Raw genomic sequence first — 8,319 nt, 5'->3', positions numbered from 1 at the left:
CAAGAGTTAGGATATGTGGTGGATGATGAGCGCCACAAAAAAAAAAAAAAAAAAAAATCAGCACAGCATTACTCGGTATATAATCATACCCACACAAGCAATTAGGCTGGTGCTGTGGGCGGAGCTACGTTCTATCGAAAACTGGGGCTACATCTCTCCCGGTTGGAAAAAGACATGTGTGCCTTGGTAAACGCTGACAAAAGTCATAGATTGGACACTCATTCGGATACGTTCTACCTTACCAATCAAAGTATCATCAGTAAATACTATGTTATCTACACATCTAGTATAATTCCAAACTGTCGTGTGTGACTTCAAGACACACTTTCCATCCAGTATCAAGCAATTAATTCGGTTATTCTGAATTCAGTTGTCACATCACAGGAACAGTACAGTACACTGAAAATGGAAAAAAAAGGCAAACGTTACATAATGAGGGTGACGACCAGTACTATCAAGAATATAGTGCTTGGGTCTACAACATAAGAGAGAAGCCCCGCCCCTTTTCAGATTCTGGACCAATCAGAACGCTGCATCTGGCCTTTTTTTTAAGCAAAGGAGGTAGCTGTGTACCCTTCTTTGCAGACCGTTTGTTTTGGTTTTGTTTGGTCAGAGATTTTTTTCTTTGCGTTCGGTATTCTGACCTGAAGAATCATGAACTAGCAATAACGTTACGCGTCCAAGCTCTGGAGAATAACCTTCACTTTCTTGTATTTATGTCTGGTCTGAGTTGCTCAACACATGACAATGTATGTGGAGTTATATTGATGCCCGGGGCCGCCGGGTCGGATATGGGCGGGTCGGTTCCTTTCCATCCACTGGTACTCTATAATCTTTGTCTAATCCTACACCAGCGTCTTTATTGTATAGGCCGCAAGCTCTATAATGCCGGACAGCCGAGGAAAACACCCTATTTTTTCCTCACACCAACCTTAAGAAGTTCGTCTGTAGTGCATTGTACTTACGCCGTTTGTTCCACTGCTAAGCGTTCAATCAACTGGTCCTTCCTTAATCTAGTCATAGAAATGGATTGTGTGTTTTATCGATTGGTCTTCAACCTGCAAACCCTGCAAGGATGTTTGTTGCGGGATTTGCACGTTGGCCTGAAAAAATTGTGTTGCATTTTTATCTTAAAATGGAAACAACCCTGTAAAGGGGTATAACTATTATTTTGAAAGTTCCACTGCGATAACCTGCCAGGAAGCCAATTATAATGTGGTAAAACACTAAAAAAAATGTCTGGAAACTGTCGTCTTGTTTGGTTAAAGGTGTAATGAAAAAGAGTTTTCTCGATGGCTTTGAGCGTGCTCGCTGGTCACATTCAACTTGACTGCATGACGAGTTGCCAGTTGACAACTTGAACGCAATTGAACGCATATGGCACGCAAAGCACCCTCCCAATTGTCACACTTATTGTCGTTTGGTCTTTTCAAATAATTTTTAAAAATTCAAACAGCAATGGCAGAAAACATACATGCAGTGTTGAAGTGAAGTACTTATGGAATGTGGCGTTTAGTTGATGAAAACCAGCATCCACAGTGACTGGCACATCTAATTTCGCCCTGAATGGGTTCATCATATGGAGGCAGTCTTATACGATGACGCTCTATAACGCACTTGCCTGCAGAACTGTATAGTGCACCTAGACTCCATATCAGAATATAAGTGGCCTTCGTGGTTCCAAAAACAAGTTAATAGACTCAGTTCTGTTTAATAAGATGGTGCACGACCTATGTTGGATGTCATGAACGTACACCCATGCACTGACCAACCCATCCCCGATCCCGGTGACCTACCCGATAACAAACAGCACGAACTACGAAGTCACCGTTGTTTTCTCATTAAGTACATGTACGTACAATGATGAAGTACTATGAAGGAGTGAAAGCTTTCCAGAATCACCCATGGGCCAAGTTGTTCGATAATTTAATAAACTTCAAAGTAACCATTTGAATCTCATCCAGGTATTCACCCCCATATGCCGAGCCCTATATCATGCTAAAAAAGGCTCGGCAACAACAGAGCATAAGAAGAAAACGACACCCGTAACGGTTCCCCTAACCCAGTGAACAGGTTGAACTTAATAATGACTTCTTTTCAACACAAGCAGCTACCATTCATCAGACCAACAAGCAAATCCGAAGCTGCACACAAAAGCACATCCTGAAGGATTAATGGGTCCGAAGACCAATCGATATTCAACGTAAAACAGGTCTTATCTTTGGATTAAGGAAAGACGCGAGTGCAATGCCCGATTAGTCAACCACACGCTTACAAGGTGGGCATAGGTTGTTTGTCTTGTGTCTCCGTTATTGGCACAACGGGACTTTCTTCAACGGAACCTTGCATTGGGTCATGTGGCACTGACCGGAAAGTTGTGCCAGCAATGAAAGCCCACGGCATAGGTAGGACCGCCGTTACGTTGCGGTCGCTTGTTATAGGATTACCCATTTGAAGCAAGATATGGGACGGAGAGAACCCCCCCGCCGCCTTTGTGTTGGTCATTGTTTGATCGGAATCTCAGAAATTCTTTACAGACTTCTGGGGAGGGGGGTGTGTTAGTTAACAATAGTCTAGAGTGTGTATAGGGATTGATAAGGGGGGTACCCCTCCGTCCCATATCTTGCCTGGTATAGGATTACCACAAGCAGCTAAGGCCAAAAAACATAATAAAGTCTACGGTTACCGGTCAGCAGCAGCTAGATGGTTCCAAAAGTGCGCACTGATTTTTCCGGAAAGCATTTTCAGCTTGTACATATACACAGGACATAAGACCACCTCGTTTGTCTGGTTCCCAGATGTAAATGTACTATAGTACAGGAATGACGTCTTCTGAAAAATAGTGCCCGACTAAATGTATGGGGAACTGGAGGGTCTCCTTTACTCTACATATACATATTACTCAACCGTATACCCATCAAAAACACGTTAAAATTACGCAGAAGTATAAGTCCAGTAGATTAATTAAGCAAGTTGGAAGCTCAAGTTTGGACGTTTCATACCAAATAAAAAACTTGTTTATTTTGCCGACGCGCAGGTCAACAGCGACGCGCGCGCTGACCAGAAACCGGAGACCTTTTTGGCCTTAGTCTGAGCAGATTCCTGGCTTGAGCACTTGAACTTGTTACGCCCATTAGTGTTGGAACTGCATACTGCAAGTTAGCACAAAACGCAACTCCTCAACTTAAAAGAATGTCGGGAAAACCAAAGCTTGAACGAAAAGGAGAAGCCACTGGACTTATAATTGCTTCTTATACAGAAGCAAATTAAAATAGGCATCTGATGGGAAAAACAACAACATTTCGTTTTTGTCAGCTGATAAAGATGCAGACTTTTGCATGGTGAAAAAGTACGATGAAGGTTGTGTTCATCTCCTTTGGGTGTATACGTTGCTCTCTAGCTGACCACCATTGGTTGACTCCGACCGTTTATTCTGTCCTCCGTGCTCAGACTAACAGCAGTCCCATTTTTTTTAACCCAACCGTAAAACCATAGAGCTACAAACCCAACAAAGTTGTCTGCTTAGAATAATCACTATTAAAATCGAACACCGATATGCTGTACCTCCATAGGCAAACAAAAGTGTTCGTGGGAACTTACAAGAAATCTGGTCCTGAGCGTTTGCATGTCATACATGGAAAAAAAAACCTGAGTTGAGTCATTCTTCATATCTGGGTTAGTAAGGAATATGGTTTAGACTAATAAGTCTCTTTACACGTAAACCCTCAATAAACAAGAATCAAACACCTAGATGACAATCAGTCACCACGCGTAGCAACTTTCGTGAAAGGTCCTTCGAATTCTATGAATTCTTTGAATTCTATATTTCCCAAGAGCTTTTGAAACCCACCACCGAACGCCTCGTCATAAGACCATTTCACGGGTACAGCTATTCCAATATCACTGCCGCACTTACTTTAAATCTGAATCTTTCTTCACGACAGTGCCCGATTTGGACAGTGTGAAGTGTAAGCCATCTGCGAATTTGATTAATGACAGTGGCAGGCAGGCCTTTGTATGAACTTAGTGTTCGGCACGATAATAAAGGCCTTGCGATTCAAGACTTTATGATATGACATCCGCGATGTCTGCGTATCCCATGTAACAGCGATAAGTCTGCCGCCGTGCACCTACTTACATTTTCCTATTCGCTGATCAGAAGCATTACTCGATGTATTGTACAAAGTTTTCCAGGAGTATCGAAGGAAATTACCCTTGGCTTAGAGATAAAGGAAAATTTTACATACACGTTGGACGTCAATAAAGAGTCTGATTTAATAGAGGTCAAAGACGTCCTACTGTCCAATCAGAAAAAGGGCCAAGCATCCTTTTTCCCGTGTCTTCTCTTGGTTTAGAAGTCCTTTTATTTAAAAACAAAACAAAATTTGCCATAAATTTTAGCTACACATTGATCCATCCACTCTGGAATATGTTGAACATAAACTAAATATCCTGAAATGTTAAGGGAACCACTGTAGGCCTAATGGCAAAGCTACTTTATATAGGGGAAACAGATCTCCAGAAAGCGCAAAATGCCTTCTTTGCAATGGTATACAACTTGTGATGTTATTGACACAGATGAGTGAACAAACTAAACCGATGTAAGGGTACTAAAATCGGTACTGTGACAAGTTCCATTTAACAAGGCTCAATGCTTAAATGTGCAGAATACCAAATGCCTTTACTTCAAGAACACATTCTTGAGAACAAGGATCGTACCCTCCACATGGTCACCACTCCTGTCAATACACACCTGACATCTTCCTAACATGTCCCTCACTGCTCATCTGATCATTTCAGGGTCTTGGTAGCGATCATTGACTTCTTCCATTATTCTTGCACGTAACTCTTGAACATTGGCTGAGGGTGTAGTGAAAATTTTGTTCTACAGGTAACCTTATCAGTAAAACGAAATTGCGTTGTGTCAAATCCGGCGAACCTGGCGGCCATTCAACTTCATTGTAAACAGAAATTACTCTGTTCCCCAAAAGTTCTGCCAGACATTGCCTCACAGCAACAAATCTGTGAAGTGGGGCGCTGTCTTGAGCCCCCCACACCCTCCTAAAGGTCCTTATCTTGGGAAGATTTGTTCCATGCTAAAAGCACAGATTCATTAATCAGATTCAAGTAGCCCTGTCCAATTAAATTTCCTTGGAAGGAAAATGGTCCTAATAATGATCCATTACCACAAAATCCAACCCAGACATTCACTCTCTCCCTGCTCATGTTTTGCTCGTACATATAGGACGCAGCTGCAGATGGATTACGACGTTCAGCATACACATGCTCGTTATGGAAGTTACCGTTTCATTTATCATGTTCATGCAAAAACCTGCCCCATCTCAAGTGTTTAAGAGTTGAAGAAACTGTTCGTTCCTAGCTGTTACATTTATCTACAAACCACTGTGATAATTTGACTCTTCTGTCACAATCTGCTGGCGGGGGTTGATGCTAAACATGGATGTGACGGGGATGAAAGTGTAATTCCATTCTTGTGATGTTGTTGGACGTTGAATGTGGTATACCAGGACTATTTCTCCTGCTGCTAAAGCGTTGGTTTCTTCAACTGCTTCTCTTACCAATTCGATGTTTTTCTGCGACTTTCCAGTTCGTGGACGTCCAGAACAACCTGTGTTACGATTTTAGTGCCATGTACGCAATACATTTGCACATTGATTCAGCCTAGTCCTTTTTGTTGGCGGCTCCCTGTCCGAGAAGCAAATCCTGAACAGTGAGTTGCTGATGAAATGAAAGTTTCCTTCAGCATGCTGAAATTGTTTTGCTGTATCCAGTGAGCAGATCACACAATGGAGGTAGAATGACCATTCATGTCTTCACCCCACATGTTGACTTATGTTATTCAAAATAGGCTATGCAACTTTCCACAGTTCTGATGTCAATATCCGTAACATCAGTCTAGTTTGTTCACTCATCTATTTCAATAACATCACAAGCTGTATACCATTGCACAAAGGACATTCTAACCTTTCTGGAGATATATTTCTCTTTCCCACATATAAAGTAGTTTTGCCATTACATGTTTATCTCGGTATACTTTTTATGTGGACACCCTCTGTATATATTCATTGAAAAGGTCGATTTAAAAAAATCTATAAACATTTATTTCTATAAAGTTACAGCAAAATCTTTACTTATCCTTCATTCTCGTTTTTCAACTTGATGATTTCGAAAGTTCGTTTATGGATAGGCGGAGTAAATTTCATGAATCGAATTCCATGGGCTTTGCCAGGATTTTTCCGGGAGAGGTCGGCAAAGCACTTATCAGCTGTGAACTGATAAACTATAAAAGTGGGATTTTTTTTAAAAACATACTGGTCATTGCCATCTCTTTTTATTTTTCTATTTTTCATTTCCCTCTTTTCCCTTTTCATTTTTTCCAGGGTTGCCAAGGGCCCCCTTCCATCCCCATTACGCCCATGTAAATTCTGATAATTTTATTTTAGTTTATATCGCTTGGAGGACAAAATCCGAAATCCACTATGCACCTCTTAATCAGAACTGTCTCCTTACATCCAATAGCATTGACCTTCATTATATTGATGTGATATTTCCCAGAGGTGACAGCAAGTCATTTTTGCAAGTCCAAGTCAAGTCACAAGTCATTTTTTGCAAGTCCAAGTCAAGTCACAATTCCAAGTCATGTCACAAGTCATTTGGTCCAGTCACTTAATTGAAGTCAAATCACAAGTCATTTGGTCACAGGGCAAGTCAAGTCAATTCATAAGTCATTTGGTCTGAACACAAGTCAAAGCTGGTATTTACAGGTCAAGTCACGAGCAGTGTTGTATCCGAGACCTTGATGTCAGAGACCAAGACCGAGACCTACTTCTACAAGACCAAGACCAGGAATTCGAGACCAAGACTTTTGCAGGTCGAGACCGAGACCGCAAAAAAGGTCTCGAGACCAAGACCAGGTCTCGAGACCTACAAAACTGGTCACAAGTCACAAAAATAGCAAGATCATCACTGATTCATTATGTAAAAATACATACCGGGCTACACCCAGCCCCGTCCCTTGTGCTCTCGTCCAATGTGATATGCCCCCATTACTTTCAACTCACAAATCTTATTTCCAGTCTGCCATGCCGCGGAGACCTCACCCCGCTCGGAGACCACATTATAGACGCCAAATAAAATGTCTGGGCTTGCAATGCTCTTAAGGGTAGCTGCCAATGAATTTGTGTTAATGCAAACCTGCAAAAGGCACCTTTGTGTCTCAGTTGACCTTTTTTTTTTTTTTAAGTTTCACTTTTTCAAAGGGTACATGTATTTTGTTTCTTCTTTGCTTCTTCTTCTTTTTTGGGGGGGGGGGTTGCTGAGTATTTCCATTTTCATGAGCAAAATTGTGATGTTATCCTGAAAGACAGCCTAAATGTTGCATCAGGCCTAGCTTGAACACAAACAAATCATGCATTGTGTAGGTTTTGCTGGGCTAAATTGTCTCTTCTCCAATTCACTGTTGTTTATGTGCAGAGCACTAAGTGGGCGCCTGTGCTTTTCTCAGAAATGATTTCAGTAAGTAAATTCTGGGTTCACAGGGAATATAACTGACAGGGAATACAACTCACAGCAACAGTTACCTCACACTCCCCCACAGTGCTCTTTAACAAAACAGCGTGAAGGAAATATGTCCCAGCTTCAGACAAGCAAGCCATTGTGGGTAACTAGCCGTCCTAATTTAGATACAAGACATTCAGCACAGAGAAAACTTTATCCAAAGCAAATGGCGCCAATGCACTACATGTACATGTGTCCGCCATACCCCAAATAAGCTGTTGGGAGATATTTTAAAAAGAATCTTAGTGGATTTACTTTAGCAAACGTACCGGTCCAACGTAACAAGTCTACTATTGCGTCACACTTAAGCTGCTGTGCTCATATTCTCAAATGACGCCAACAGCACGATTACTTGAGACATGTATGTTTGACATATAAGACTTAAAGGTTTTCATGGTGAAAGAAACTAGATCTATAGTAAAGATTGCGGTAACACCATGTATTTATCTCTTCTTTGAGTATGTGTGGTTCTGAAGAACCGGTTCCCCGGTTCTTCTCAGAACCACACATACTCAAAGAAGAGATAAATACATGGTGTTACCGCAATCTTTACTATAGACATGTATGTTTGCTACCACTAAGCATCTTATAAGTCTCCCATTTTTAATCATAATCACATGTGCGGGCTAGCGGAAAAACGAACTCTTCACGGTTACGTACTTGCTTAATTAGAAAGACAAACATGACGACTAGACAAAACGTGTCAATGACCTCTTAAATAACACGCTGCATGACAAGATG

Source organism: Acanthaster planci, linkage group LG03 (assembly GCF_054643075.1).
Source record: "Acanthaster planci isolate LZ-2023a linkage group LG03, COTS_SCS, whole genome shotgun sequence".
In the NCBI taxonomy this organism is placed as follows: domain Eukaryota; kingdom Metazoa; phylum Echinodermata; class Asteroidea; order Valvatida; family Acanthasteridae; genus Acanthaster; species Acanthaster planci.
Note: the sequence above shows the minus strand (reverse complement) of the source record.